This window comes from Marmota marmota, unplaced genomic scaffold (genome assembly GCF_001458135.2).
Source record: "Marmota marmota marmota unplaced genomic scaffold, marMar, whole genome shotgun sequence".
Classification (NCBI taxonomy): Eukaryota; Metazoa; Chordata; class Mammalia; order Rodentia; family Sciuridae; genus Marmota; species Marmota marmota.
Genome location: NW_026000057.1, coordinates 32,633,317 through 32,649,667, shown reverse-complemented (window position 1 = coordinate 32,649,667; position 16,351 = coordinate 32,633,317). Strand labels below are relative to the sequence as shown.

Below are 16,351 nucleotides of genomic sequence, written 5' to 3'. Positions count from 1 at the left end.
CTTCGGGGCTGGGCGAGGGCTCTCCCTAGGCGGCCTTGGATGCTGGGGTCCCCCCCAGCGGCTCCGGCTTCCCGGCCTGGCGCTCCCGAAACTCTTAGGGCTGCAGCGGGTGAGGACGCCCCCAGGAAGCGCCTGCGGGGCCGGATTGTGTAGGGAAGCGGGCGATGCGGAGGCGGTGGTTGTTGGGCTCTTAGGGTTGGGCGGCCCAGAGCCCCTAAGGGCAGGCCCCGGCAGCTGGAGGGGAAGAGGGTTCGGCAGGGATCCAAGCATGCCAGCATATAAAAATAAGTCTCATGTGTATATTCCATTTAACCGTGTCTCAGTTATACTCAGATCTCTTTACAGATTAAGCCGGAATTTCGATATCATAACTGACTTCTGCCCAGTGAAGTATGTACATCTGCTGGGACTTGGGTGATATCTTGGTTATAGGTCAGTTGTTCAGAACTTTCATTTGCAGAGCACTTTCAGGCCTTTATAATTGCTTGGAGAGAATTATAGCTAAGGGAGCGACTGATCTAGATTTACAACTCAGAAAGAAAGAAATCTTCATCTGGCGGAGGTGAGTTTTCTTTTATTTCTGGAGAATCTGCTACTAGTACTCCCAGTGATGACCATTCATTGGCATTTGAACTTCTTTATTCCACGGACACTGTGCCAGGCAGGCACAGTCTGGGGATACCACGGGGTGGGTTAGCTCCCCAAATAAGTTTTGAGCCAAAGTAGATATTTTAGAGCGTAATGAGGTCAAATGTCAATGTAATTTGGAAACATCAGGAATAGGTAGTAACTAGGCGGTGTTGCTATGATACCCAGATCGCCCATAGCATGGTTGCTCTCCTTTCAGGTCTACTTCCTATTTCCCCTTCCTTATGAGGTTATAAGAACCTTCTTGGCGGAGGTTTGGCAGAGAGAGAGAGAGAGAGAGAGAGAGATCCATTTTACTGGGTATTGAGTGAGCCTCTGTGGTGAACTTGGGGCTGCCTAACAATATGTGTCCAAGCTATTTAGCTCCTGAGGCTGTACAAACACCTAGAATTCAGAGGGTTCATACACATAAAAGGCAATGGCTTTTAGAAAGTCTGTGTTATTTTTAGAAAGTCTGCGTTACTATGGGACATTATTAGAAATTGTGCCACTATTATATTGTAGTAGATGGATGTATAATCTATATAAAATGATTTTTTCTCCTGACATGAACCTTCTCCTCTTTGTGGACTAGTTGTGAGCATTCTACAAGGGCCCTTCATTCTAAGAGGGCTCTGTTGCCAAAAGATGTAGAGATAGGATTGTACAAGATAGAATCGTCACATATTTGGGGAACAAAAATTGAAGGGGATTAAATTTCAAACTCAAAATGGTCTCTGACTTGAAATTGAGGCTGGAGTGTTAAGCAGGTATATTAGTTTCCTACATCTGCAGTTAACAATTACTGCAAACTGGGTGGTGTAAAACAGCAAGAATTTATTCTGTCACAATTCTTGAGGCTATACATCTGAAATCAAGGTGTTCTCAAGGCCATTCTCTCTCCAAAGGCTAGGAAAAAATCCTTTGCCTCTTTCTAGCTCCTGTTGGCTGGCAATCCTTGACATTCCTTGGCTCAGCTGTATCATTCCAATCTGTGCCTCCATTGCCATGTGACCATCTTCCTCATGTCTCCTTTCTCTTATTTAGAAACTACTGGTGAGATTTAGAGTTCACACTAATCCATTATGATCACCCCTTAACTATGAAGGTCTTATTTTCAAATAAGACCATGTTCATAGATACCTGGGGTTAGGACATGAACATATATTTTGGAGGAGGTGCTTACTTATTGCAGTACAGCGTCCAAAACTAAAAAAGCTCCCCATTTGCTCTTTTGGACTCCCTATTAAAACCTTCCCATTTTCCTGCTTTGTTGCCCATTTTCTGTATGTTCTCTATAAACCTGCTTTCAGGAAAGCTTCTGAAAAATTCATCCACTCTATAATGTCAGAAGGTATTTGCTATTTTCAGGCTACAAAGAAAAAAGAAGCCTAAATGCAGGATTTTAGGCACCAGTTCTATAGAAAATGTAGGCTGAGTTTGTCATTAGATCTCTGAAATCACATGAATTTCTCATGAAGCTGAGAGGTGGAAATGGTGTACAGAGAGTTCTGAGATTAAGATCTATATAGTATACTCATTGACAGTGAGAAATTGTACAATGTATGAAGGTGATTCGGACATACACTTGAGTCTTGCAAACTCTTAAAAACCATGCTGATAACAGGAGTGAATTGTATTTCTGTAAAGGATACAACTTGCTACAGGTTATGAAGACAACCTCAACATGCTTAGGAATACACAGGTCTCAGGTCTTAGCTATAAGGAGTCAGGATGAATGAGAAGACTCACCAGACTTAAAATCAGACCTAAGTGGAATCCTAATTTTGTCTTGAATTATCTGTGTAACTTTTGTGGAGTAATAGCTTGTCTAAGCCTCAGTTTCTTCATTTGTTTATTAAGCCTATATCATTATGGCTTACAAGCTATATGACTTTATGTAATACTTTCCATTATGTATGTTTTAAATGTATGTTTAACATGTATGTTTCCTTATGCAAATATATAATAACAACATATGTTACATTGTAATAACCCTAAGTCACAGGAGAAAAAGAATGAGAAGGCCTATATAAATGTAAACAATTAATAGAAAAACTTATAAAGTAAAACAAATTGAAATCAATTTCCTCATAGTCCTAAGAGATAAATGCTTGCACTGTTGATCACTAGAACATATGTGCATCATGTTACATCTCTTCCTATTCATAGTGGAGTATTTCAGGAAACCTCCATTAAAATGACCACCATATTCTATCTTGTGCTTGCATAATGGCATGTCTTATTGAAAGAGTACTCCATTAGCCTCTATAAGTGTTTCAAAAGAAAAAGAAGATATGATCTCTACTTCTAACATAAAGCTTGGAAGAATGACTACTTGTATAGTAGCCAGGACAAAAGTGATTTGTACAATAGATTTTATCACTGAGAGTGAACCCAACAAAGAAGTGCAAGAATGCTTCTTCCTCATCCAGAGAGTCCAGAATTGTATTCCCTTAATGATGAAAACATACTGAAATGGAAACATCAATAAATTGGAAAGGAGAATGTCACTAGTTTTACAGATACTACATCTCTGTCAGTTTAAAAAAAAAAAAATTTTTGTAGTTGTAGATAGACAGGATGCCTTTATTTGTTTATTTTTATGTGGTGCTAAGGATCGAACCCAGTGCCTCACACATGCTAGGAAAGCACCCTACCACTGATCCCCAGCCCCAGTCCCTCTCTGTCAATTTAAATGAATATTTATACACTGTCATTGCTGTCTTCAAAGGATTCACAAAGCACAAAGGAGTGCATGACAGTAAATGCTTTCATGGAGGTATACTCAAATACATAGGGAGAGAAATCACAGTGCTAAGAGCATGGTCTGGTAGTTAAGATCTCAAGCTGTGAAATCCAGTGCTACCTTCAAACTTGAAGCCAGAGCCTGAGTGGCACCTTCACAGAAAATAATTCATTCCTGTTCTGCCCTGTGTAGCTGTGTGACCCTGAACAAGTATGATCATTCCTCTTTTTACTCACTTTGTAAAATGGTATGACGATAATGCCCAGCTCATAGTGGTAGCATAAGGGTCAAATGACATCATGTAAATGAAGCACTTACTGAGATGCAAGATTCTCAGGAAACCTCATTTATTTTGGTTCTTAATAATACTGTTGTTTCTCAAAAGAAGTTTCTGATGAAAAGGTTAGTATTTAGTGGATGTTGGAAATGGTGGATAAAATATGATATCAAAATGAACAGGAGAAAGAAAACAGATGGATAAGTGGGAGTGAGACTTATAGACATGAAGTCAGGGTTTAAAACACAGTTTATAGCGCACTTTTATAGTACCTAAAATATATTCTATAAATAATGTAGACATGTTCAGAAAGACCCTATTCTTTCTAGTCCAGTGATGAAGCACATAGTTGGCATACAAGGAAGCCCAGAGTTAAATCCTCAGCAGCAACAACAACAACAACAACAACACACACACACACATATACACTTAGGGCCTGATGAAAACAAAGAAAATACACATTGTTTTACCAAAGATTTGACTATAAAAGCATACCCTATTCGTGGAGAGACTCAGGAAGATGAAGACAGTGTGAGAGAGCCAGGATTTGAACCTAAGTCAACTCAACATCTACATTCGGGGATCATAGATGCACTTGGTGGTGGGAGAAAAGTTGCAGTGTGTAGGAGAAGACCTGGTGTCATTTATCCTGTTCATTTCAAGAAGTAAAGAAGAAAAGGAAATAACTAATGTTTTTCTTTGCATTGAAGACACAAAATAATATTCTTTTTCTGCCATTTCACAATTACCCTGGAATTCACCAATGACATAATGGAGCAGAGCAAAAACTTGTATAGAAAAATATATCCTAAGTAAATTAACTTCCCAGGCAATAGCTGATGTTTTATGTGGTCCTTATATTCTAAGTGAAAGGTGATTTGGACTCAGTCTAATATACTAGCAGTAGAAAGAGTGATCTCTGTCATTTATTGGGTATTTACTATTTGGGATACTGTTTCCATTGTGTTTACATGATGTTTGGGGTAAATAATACTAGCACCTATTATAAATGTTTTTAAAAACAAAAAGTGAGTATCTGTAATTTAACATAATAAAAGTGTATTTCTCTCACATCTAACACCCACTGCATAGGCTCCTGACTGCATGGCTCACCTGGCAGCTTGCCTTGGTGTCATGAGCCAGTGACTCAGATTCCCTCCACCAGCTGACAATCATCAAGTGTTGCTTCCACAGGTGCCTCAGAAAGGGAAGAGAACGCATAGGGAAAGTATGTCTTCTAACTTCATTGGACTAAAGGTGACACCATATTTGCCTTATTGGTAGAGTTAATAGGACATGTTTTCAGATTATGTATGTCATTTCGTTGAAAGGAAGATTTGTCTCTGTGTTTCTAATCTTGTTGATTACAATGGTAACACTGTAACTGAGAAAGGATCTTCTCAGTTTTGATGTATTCCGTTTCAATATATGAAACATGATAGGCTCAGTGCGATGTCCATGTGAGAATAACTAATGTTCATTTGGAAATTAGAGTCTGATGCTCAGAGATATATAGGGTTAGAAATCTAAATCAAGAGATTATTATAAAGATGTGGTTGTTGTCCTGAGCATGTTTCTAAAAGGGCCACAGAGAGTTAGGAAAGAAGACCAAGACCAGAAATTTGATAAATGACTTTATTTCTAGGGCTGATGTGAGAGACTGAGAGGGAAACTTGTCCTTGAAGATTCCCCAAATGGCTGGGCACAGTGGTACACACCTGTAATCCACACTACTCAGGAGGCTGAGGCAGGAGGATCCCAGGGTTGAAACCGGAGTGGAAAACTTGGGATGACCCTGTCTTTACATCTAAACCTTATGTGCCTTAAATCCATGAACACAAATATGAATTTTAAAGGGTATTTTGACTTCAATTTTCAATGTTAAATTTGGATACATACCACAATGTATCTTATATAGGATTTATCCTTTCGTCCCCATATTTTCAATATATATTTATAGGATTCACATTTTAATCTTCCCTGTTTCCGATCTTGTATATTTATATGTTTCTACCCATATTTTCACAAGTACTTCCTGATGAATATTCATATTTCCCCATATTAATGTGAATTATCTAACCCTAACCCTAGCTCACTACAAAATTTGATATTACCCTTTCCACACCTTTACAGCCAAACGTAATGTGACTTAAATAAATGTAGATGAATATGAATTTTAAATGGTAAAAAAAAAAAATTAAAACGGCTAGAGATGTAGCTCTGTAGTAGAGTGTTGCTGTGTTCAATCCCTAGTAAGGCAAAAAACAACAGCTCCTGAGGTGCCATCCAATGCAGGAAGAAGGCTTGGAAAACCAGAGAAGAGTTTCCAGGGTGAGAGAGTGCTCAACACTATCAGATACTGCAGCCAGTTCCTAAGAGAAGTTGAAGATGAGAACCGGCAGTTGAATTTGGGAATTACAAAATCCTGAACTTGGCCTCGGGGGATGGCTGGTGAAGCTTAATGCAGAAACTTGGTTCTTGCTCTGCTCATTCCTGCTCACTCTGCTTGGAAGACAAGGGGACTATATTAATTCTCAGCACTGCTAGCAGTGACCGTGATCTTACTTCTAAGAGGAAGATTCAGCTCTGTGTTTCTAATCTTGTCAATTACAGTGGTAACACTGTAACTGAGAAAGGATCTGCAGTTTTATTGTGTTCCGTTTCGATATATGCAACGTGATAGGCTCAGTGCGATGTCCATGTGGCAATAACTAATATTCATTTGGAAATTAAAGTCTGACGCTCAGAGATACATAGGGTTAGAAATCTAAATTAAGAGATTATTATAAAAGTGTGGTAGTTGTTTCCACATAAAGAAGAGAGCCAAGAATCAGACTTGTAGGGAATGGGAAAAGAAGGTGGGAGTGCAAAAGAAGGACATCAAAAGTTTGGAGTGAGAAGAAAGGAGGCAGAAGTTAGTGTCGTCCTTAATTTGAGTGCTGTGGTTAAAGGAAGTTTGGAAAAGAGGAAGATAGTTTAATGAATTAGTAGATTTAATAAGATAAAGACTACTGAAGAAACAAGGTATCAGAAGAAAGGAGAAGTGGAATATGTAGAGGTCATGATCGAGGTGAAGTGGAAGGGAGGTCTTCCTTGGTGGGGAATGAGAAGAGTGAGGAGGAGAATGGCTGGAGTAGATAAAGCTTAGCCTAATCACCGGCTGAAATGCACCACACAAAATCCAGGAATAACTATAAGAGAGTTGTGTCAGTTGGTGCGGGTTGCCATAACAGAATTCCACAGACTAGATGGCTTAACTGCTAAAATTTTATTTTCTGGAAGTCAGAAGTCTGAGAATAAGGTGTCAGAAGAGCTGGATTCTTCAGAGGCCTCTATTCTTGGCTTGCAAATGGCCACCTTCTCCCTATGTCCATGTTCTAGTCCCTTATTAGAAGGACACAAGTCATATTAGATGAAGATCCATCCCACTGACCTCATTTTAACTCCTCTTTCAAGACCCTACGTTCAGAGCAGTTACATTGTGAGGTTCTAGGGGTTAGGACTTCAACCTATGAAGTCCGGTGATACAAAATTGAGAAAATAACAGAAATATATTTTATCAATTTGCACAAAGATACAAAAACTAGAGAACCCATTCATTCCAGTTCCTGGGATTGTCTTGGTTTTAGCACATAGGGTCCCGCATCCAAGAGCGGAATCTCAGTGTAGTTTTGATTTGCATTTGAGAAAGCATTTCTATCCTAATGATTCATCTTATTTAGGAAGCAGATGGAAATATTTGAGAAATGTTTAATTTCTCAGAATAGAGAACAATTACGTGTTTCCTATAGCAAATTATGTAAGTATTTCTTTTCAAAACTTTTTTAAAAAATAAAACCAGTATTTTTTTTTTGAAAGGAGATGTTTTAGCTTTAAGTTGTTCATTTGTCTGCTGAAAACCAGAAAATTCTTTAGAATTATAGAAAACTTAACAGAGGTAGAAGGAAATTTAAAGACCTTGAAATCCAACATGAAACCCAAAGCCTGTGAATAATTGCAGTGAGTGGCTTGAGGATTTACCATTTATAAGATGCCCTTTCCATGCCTGAAGAGGTCACTGTGAAAGGTTATTCTCATGTTGAGAACAAATCTGTTTTTTTTTTTTTTTTTGTAATTTGTACTTTATTCCCCATTTCTGTCCTGTAGACCAACAAGAAAACATTACTCCCTTATTCATGAAACTGTACTTCAAGAGAGTTAAAGATTCATATTAGTACCTCTCTAGACTTCTGGTATTTACTGTCACCTGCTGAAAAGACATTTAAAGATACATATTAGTACCTCTTTAGATTTTTGGTACTTACTGTCACCCCCTAAATGCTGGGAGTTTTATCTACGCATGGCTTTCAATCGTCCCAACAATCTAATTACTTATTCTATTTCCCAGATGAGGAAACTGAAGTGATTTGTCCAAGGTCCCAAGTGACAGAGTAGAAGTAAGAACTCAGGTTTTCTGATTACATTAGGAGTATAATTTGGGGGTGAGAGGTAATGAGAAGAGTTGAGGTAGCTCTTGCCTCTTGTGAGCCGTGCAGAGCCCTGGCAGTCTCAGTCTTTCACTACCCGCAATAGAAACATAATTCAAGAGTAATCCTAGGCTTAGTGTGTGCTGGAGGATGTCGTTAGGGGCCCAAATAAACCAAAAACACAGGGAAATTATTGATCATCTGCATTTAGGCCATAAATAAACAGGAGTCAGAGAGAGGCCTGGTGATTAAGCCTTGGCCTCTAAAAGTGGGCTGCAGGAGTGTGGGTCCTACTCCCTGATGCTCAGTCTTGGACAACAGATTTACCTCTTCCCTGGGGAATGAAGTGAGTATTAAGAATTATTGGGGAGTTTGATGGTTTCAGGTGAATTTCTTCACAGCTATAGAGCTTAGGTGCTCTGATGGAAGCCTGGAGCCTGTAGGAACCATTAACTGTGTGGTTCTGTAGCTGTGGCATAGTGAGACCCACAGTTCCAGAGTAGAAAGGGGATGCCCCAGATTGAGATACAGCTGAGCTCTGCTTACTGGTTGGGATTCAGCTCAAATGTTACCTTCTTAAGGGAATCTTTACTGTACCCCAAAGTTGCCTAAGGACCCCCCTATTTGCTTCTCTAGTACCTGGGGGCATTGCATTTAGCTCGTTGCTTTGAGTTGTACTGTATTGAATAAATGTTCTGAATATAAAGATAGGTGAAAATCCCAAAATATAATTTCATAAGATAAATACAAAAGTAAAACATTTAAAAAAAGCAAAACTGATAAATATAGCTAATATTTGCTCTGCGTATGAGAGTGTGAGAAGACAAATGGCACTCTCCAGAGAGTAATTAAGGAGCTCTTAATGAAGGATTATTTATAGGGTTGTGGGCAGAGTTCAGGGAATCCTATAAGGAATGCCAGAGCAGCCTAGGGCTCACAAGCCTTAACCACCCCTACGTGTGGAAGGGCAAGCGGACAGAACCGTTGCTGGAAACAAGAAGTGGTGCAGCTGTGGAGTTTCTGAAAGGAGCTGGTCACTTCACTGGAGAAACCAGCCCCTGACAACTTCCTGCCTGGTGGGCAGGGGGCCAGAGGAGGTATTGTGCAAATTTTCTTCCCACCATTCACATCTTCAGTGTTTCCCAAAATATGGGACCCAGATGGAAGCCAGAGGCACAAAGCAGAATGGAGTATGGTGAAAAGAAGATCTAGAGGACAAATGCAGGGCTTCCAGAACAGAATGCCAACCCCTAAATAACCACTGAATTACAGTAAAACAAGCATTCAGGCAGGCAGTGTGTCATGGTCTATTTGGGCTCATGCTGTAGCTAATGCATCCTGACAGGGACAGGAGGCTGTGAGACGTAGAATGGAATAATGCCTGGAAACTTCATCATATGATCAAAGCGTCAAGAGCATAAAGTAGGCCTCACCACAGAATAAATTCTTAAACACTTAGTGACCAGTTCCTGTCAAAAACCATGTTAGTTGAAAATTATCAACAACGAAGACATGCTGTCTGCTTTCTCTTTCTATCCTTGTATCAAATTCTGTATCCACAGAAGTTTTTAAAAGACCAGATTATTTTAGTTCATAGAACAATAAAAAAAAATTTTTCTGGAGGGGAGTCCTAGGCATTAAACCCAGAGGTGCTCTATCACTGAGCTATACCCCAGCCCTTTTATTACTATTATTATTATTATTATTATTATTTATTTATTTATTTATTTGAGACAGAGTCTTGCTATGTTGCTGAGGCTGGCCTCAAGTTTATAATCCTCCTGCCTCAGGGTCCCTAGCAACTGGGATTGCAGGCATGCACCACCATACCTGGCCTATGAAAGAATAATTTCTGTTGACTCAAGTAGAGGTTATTTCTAAAGCATCTCATCCACTTGATCAGATCAGATCCCTTCTCAGATCAAAGTCCTCCAATGGCTTCCTTTATCACTCAGTAAAGATACCCAAATCAACCCTATAAAAAGTCTCTTCATGATCTGAGTGTCACCTTGCATATCTTCTAACATTGTGTTGCTCCAGAAAGGGTCTTATTGATGCCCCAACATTCCCCCCAATCTCCTCCCCCAACCCCTGGAACTTACACAAAAGCTGTTTTCTATGGTTGGCCTGTATGTACATATTGCTCACTCCCTCACTTCCTTCCAGTGTCTGCTCAAAATCACAGTATAAAATAGCAACAGGCCTTCAACCTCTAGAATAGAAGTACAATTTTATCTAACTTAAATTAAAAAAAAAATAGAACAATATGGCCAGATTCGTGTATAAAACCTTACATTTTAGAATTTCTTTAGTATCATTTGGTTGTAAGTATATTTTGTCATTGTTCCTAAGAGATTATTTTACTGATGTGCAAATTTATAGGAATTACTTTCTTTTTAAAAATTAAAGATTTCATTTAATTCTCTAGTTTTCATTGTTTCTATTAAAAGGTCAGTCTGGGGGCTGTGGATGCAGCTGAGTGGTAGAGCACATACTCAGAATATACAAGACCCTGGGTTCAATTCCCCTGCACAAAAGAGGAAGAGAAGAAGAAATAAATCCAAACTATCATACTTTTGTATGCACTATTTGAATTTCATAGGATTTTATATGACTTCTTGGATCTCAAGATTGGCTGTCTTTCAAAAGCCTGAAAAATGTGCCAGATGTGGTGGTGCATGCCTATAATCCCAGCAGCTTGGGAGGCTGAGGCAGGAGGGTCACAAGTTCAAAGCCAGCTTCAGTAACTTTGAGGCTGCTAAGCAACTCAGTGAGACACTGTCTCTAAATAAAACACGAAATAGGGCTGGGGATGTGGCTCAGTGGTCAAGTGCCCCTAAGTTCAAGTCCTGGTACCTGCTCCGCTAAAAAGTTCTGAAAAATTGCTAGTCCATTATCTTTTGAAGTTATTCTCTTTCTTTTTATGTTCTTTAGTCTCTTCTCCTGGAATTTAAATTAAGTATATGACAGACCTTCTCACTCTTAATATTATTATATCATTACCTCTTTATATTGCATTCTCAATAATTTCTTTTTTTTTTTAAATTTTTTATTGTTGGCTGTTCAAAACATTACATAGTTCTTGATATATCATATTTCACACTTTGATTCAAGTGGGTTATGAGCTCCCATTTTTTACCCCATATACAGATTGCATTCTCAATAATTTCTTTAGATTTATCTTCTAGTTCACTAATTCACTTTCCAACCATATCTCATAAGTCGCTTAATGCAACAACTAAGTTTTCAATGATAATTTGCTTGTATTTCTTAAAATATTATCTTGTGAAATTCTTTGAAGGTTAGGTTGAAACTGATTCCTCTATAGAATTTCTGGGTTTCTTGTTGCCTCTACTCTGGGTACACTATACAAATTAAATTCTTTGTTTGAATGCTTTTGATCACTACATACAGTGTGAGTGGTTATGAAGTCACAGGTGAGAACTTCTCTTCCTACCCAGTGGTAAGGGCTAAACAGAAAATTTCTCAGCTATTCCTTATAGTTTTCACTTTGGGAAATAGATGAATTATTAACATTCATGCCAGCTAAACAATGAATTCATTTTTTTAAAAATATGTTATGCAGTATTTCAGTTATTTCCATCAGTTAGTTCATTTTAGTTATTTAATTAGGAGGACCACACTGTCAGAAACACAGAGTTATTAAATACTTTAAAAATGATTTTAAAGTATCCATCATACATTTAACGGTTTACCTTCAAATCTTTAATTATATCTTCTTGAGGGTATTTATTGCTTTTGAAAAGCTCCTTATCTGACTCTTCTAACAGTTCTATTTCAAATGAAACACCTGTTTGAAGTGTTTGTTTATCTTGGTTTTCCTCTCTGGCTTGCTGGTACTACAAGGGCAAGTTGTTATTTTCCATTTCCTGCTCTGTATACACTGACCTATAATTACAGACCAAGTAGTTAGGGTCTTTCATGCAGTGGCAAACCTACCAGGGGGAAAGTTTCTGCTCTTGTGGGCTGGCAGTGAACCAGCTGGCAACCTGTCAACACCCAGTTATTGGAAGGAAGCCTCTCTTCTCCCAACTCTCTTTGGGTGCAGGTGGGGACTCCTGCCTAGCCTCAGGGGCTGGGAGTAATGCATTTCATGGGCACAGCTCCCCTTGATATTACCTGTCCTCAGCCAGACTAGACCATCCTTCATAAGAATCCATATCAGCAAGCATGTGTAGCTCTTTCCTAGAGGGAGTGACAGACTTCCTAAGCTTTCACTGGGAGCCATGAAATTCAGAACTTTGTTGTTGGCCTATCTGTTACAGGACTTCCCATCTATCCCAAAGAGAGAAGGGCTTTCTTCAGAGATCCTGGAGCCTCTGACTTCAGATGCATCCTTCTTGAGCCCCTGCTTACTTACTCCAGTTTTTTTTCTTGTTAGGAGAAGTAGCTGAGAGGGTGTCAGGAGGGAAGTTTGGTGGGTCTGGGCTCATTTTCCCACATTCTTATAGTACTCTTTGAATCGTACAAGGAACCTAAAAGTCATGAATTAAGAGTTTTAGATCAATCATTCATTAAGGGAAAACTGTTACCAAAAGGAGGAACAAGGGATGAGGAAAGACTCTAAACAGCTCATATCCCTGATACTGTAGCACTGATTCATGTTATCTATTGTAGATATATAAAAATTGATATACACAGATCTATAAAACTAACATACATATCAATTTTACTGATAACCGTATCAATAGATACATACACCCATTTTTTAAACTACATCAAGTAAGTAATTTCATTAAATACCAGAGTTCCATTCTGATGGTATATTATAATTGTTAATGTGGTTTGCACATGAGAATATGCTGATTTGGTTAGGATGCTTACTCTAGAAGCCATAGAATCCTGACTCAAAATGACTTAGACATTATAGCATATTATTAGGTCAAGTATTTAACAGTTCTTAGATAAAGAGAACTTCAGATTCTGTTCAATCAGGACTTTGGCTCTGTTCCTCTCAGAGGAATTTGTTTCTGCTTTTTTGTATCTGTGTTAACAATTTGCTCATGCTGGATTTTCTACTAGCCAAAAAGATGGCTTCCAGCTGTAATATGGACAAAATACTTCTTCACACTGAGACATCCAGAGAAAGGGAGAGAGCGATAGAGACAAAGAGGCAGACAGAGAGAGAGGTAGAGAGACAGTTCTTAGGCCTCTCTCTTCAATCAGAGAAGAACTTTTCCAGAAGTTTTCAATGTTTTCTTTGGCCTGAATTGGGTCATGTGCTCATTCTTTTTAGAAAATGCTTTTAGTGAGTTATAACTGACGTGCAATGAACTTGACACATTTAGAGTACACAAGTCCATGTATGTATAACCCTATGAATCATTACCACAATACAGGTAGTGACCATACAGTTCACTTGAAAAGCCTTCTCATGGCTTTCTAGAGTTCTTCATTCCCACTCCCCGATCTCTAAGCCATCACTGATCTGCTTTCTGTCACTTTAGATTACTCGGCATTTTCTAAAGTTTTGTATGAATGGAACATATACTGCCCATATACAACACTCATGCTTTTAAAATCTGACTTCTTTTATTCAGCATGATTATCCAAAGATTCATTTACAATGTTGTATGTATCAATATCAGTCCTCTTTAAAACTGAGTATGATTCTGTTGATGGATACTTGGGTGGTGACCAGTTTGGGGCTATACAAATAGAGCTACTAAAACATTTGTATGTAACTGCTTATAGAGACATGTACTTTCTATTCTCATGGGAAATACCGAGGAGTGAAATGACTGGAGCATATGGTGAGCATGTGTTGCAAACTGTTCTCCTAAAGAGATTTTATTATTTTATATTCCCTCCAGGAGCTTCACCATATACTTTTAAACACTTGATATGGCCAGTCTTTTTAATTGTAATCATTCTAATTGGTGTGTGTATTGGTATCTCACTGACTTTGACGTTTTATCCTACTGTCTAATGGTGATGAGCATCGTTTCATATGTTTATTTGCCATTCAGTGAAATCAATGTTCAAATTTTTCCCCCATTTTTAGTGGCTGGTTTTCTTCTCGCTGAATTTAGAGGGAAATCTTTGCTTACCTCAGACTTGCAAAATCTTTCTCCTGGGTTTTCTTCTAAATTCTTATAGTTGGAGGACTTAAATTCAGATTTACGGTACAGTGTAGAGTAAGTATTTCATATAGTAAAAATATGGATTGATGTTCTTTCCTTTTTTCTTCTGTCCCATGAACAAGGAATGTCTTCATTTATTAGGCATTGTTTAATTTCTCCTAGCATTGTTTTTTGGATTTTTTTTTTTTAGTTTTCAGTGTTTAGGTCTTTCACATCTTTTGTCATATCTATCCTTAAGTGCTGGGCATGGTAGTGCATGCCTGCACACTGTTAATCAGAAGGCTGAGGATCACAAGTTTGAGGCTAACCTGAGCAACTTAGCAAGACTCTGTCTCAAAATAAGATAAAAAGGGCTAGGGAGGTAGTTCATGGCAAAGTGCCTCTGGGTTCAATCCCTAGTACTTAAATTTTTCCCCCCTAAGTGTTTATGTTTTGATATACTTTAAATGGAATTTAAAATTTTAACGTTTAATTTTACTTTTTTATTACTAATACCTATGCTCCTTGACTATCGATGTAGTTTCATCCCAATAAACCCGTCATAAGTTGAAATGATCATAAGTAAAAATTGTGTCTACTTCACCTACACTGCCAGCCATTGAAGCTGAGCAACAGAGTGCACTGTGGAGCACTGGTTGCTTACCTCCGGATCTCATGGCTGCCTGGGAGGTGTGGCTTGCTGCCACTGCCCAGCACAGTTAGGAAATATTATTCTGCATAGTGCTGTCTTAGATAAACATCAACCCAAAATTCAGAATATGATTTCTACTGAATGTATTATGTTTTCACAACTATCATAAAGTAAAAAAGACATTCATAAGTTAGGGGCAACCTATATGTAGAAATATAACTGAGTTGTTATTTATTGAATTTGTATGATATATTTACTTTGCAGTTCTAAGAGGTTTTTTTCTTTTGTAGATTTCACTGGATTTTCTACATTGATAGTCATGCCATTTAAAAAATGCAGTCTTTTTTTTTTTAACTGAGACATCTTTTATTTACTTTTCTTGCCTGATTGCACTGGTTAGAAATTACTGGTGCAATATTGAATATATGTGGTGAGAGTGGGCATTTTTGTCTTGCTCCTGATTTTAATGGAAAATCATTAATTTTTTTTTTGCTATCAAGTATGATATTTTCTGTAAGTCTTTATAGCTGATCTATGTCAGTTTAAGGAAGTAACCTTCTAATTATAACTTTGCTGAGAATTTATTATTTATTTATTTATACCAGGAATTGAATCCAGGGGCACTTAACCACTGAACTACATCCTCAGCCCTTCTTATTTTGAGACAGGGTCTTACTAAGTTGCTTAGAACCTTACTAAGTTGCTGACGCTGGCTTTGAACTTGTGTTTCACCTGCCCCAGCCTCCTGAGCCCCAGGGATTTTAGGCATGTGCCGCTGTGTCCCGTGAGAATTTTTTAAAATATCCTGTACGTGTTGGATTTTGTCGAATGTGTTTTCTGCATCCACTGAAATAGTCATATGATTTTTTATTTTTATTTTAGCAATATATTGAACTACATTGGTTTTTGAATGTTAAGTAAATCCTAGGATATATCTTGCTTGTTAATATTTATTATCCAGTTTATAGATTATTTAATTCAATTTTCTAGAATTTTTATATCTATGTCCATGAGGCATACTAGGCCATACTCACCCCGCCCCACCCCCTTTTTTTCCCCTTGTTGCAGCTTTATCTAGTTTAGGGCTCAAGGTAATGTTAGAATTTGGGGATGAGTTGAAGCATGTTCCCTTTCTCTTCAATCTATTTTTGTGTCTGTGTAGAATGTTCCCTGCCTCCCGCTTTCACGAATACTTAATAGGCTTCACCAATGAAGCCTCCTGGACCTGGAATTTAATTTGTAAAATTTTTAAATTCAAATTCATTGTCTTTAATAAATCTAGGACTATGCAGCCTATTTTTCTTGAGTGAGTTTTGGCAATTAATCTGTCTCTTGCTACTTCATCTAAGTTCTTGAATTTGTCATCATAAAGTTGTCACAGTATTTCCTTACTACCTACTTAAAAATTATACTTTGTATTTTGACATAACTGTAAATTCACATGCAGTTGTGAGGAGGAAGACAGAAAGATTCTATGTACCTTTTGCCTAGTTTCCC

General features: G+C 38.1%; 2 long non-coding RNA genes across 2 annotated transcripts in view; both read left to right on the top strand.

Annotated features, from left to right (window-relative positions):
• LOC125619795 overlaps nucleotides 1–16,351 on the top strand; it is an 89,813-nt gene that overhangs the window by 905 nt on the left and 72,557 nt on the right. The window lies entirely within an intron of this gene.
• Nucleotides 7–16,351, top strand: part of LOC125619796 — a 35,335-nt gene continuing 18,990 nt past the window's right edge. Inside the window, exon 1 of the long non-coding RNA XR_007351389.1 lies at nucleotides 7–562. This is a non-coding gene — a long non-coding RNA (uncharacterized LOC125619796). The remainder of the gene's footprint in view (nucleotides 563–16,351) is intronic.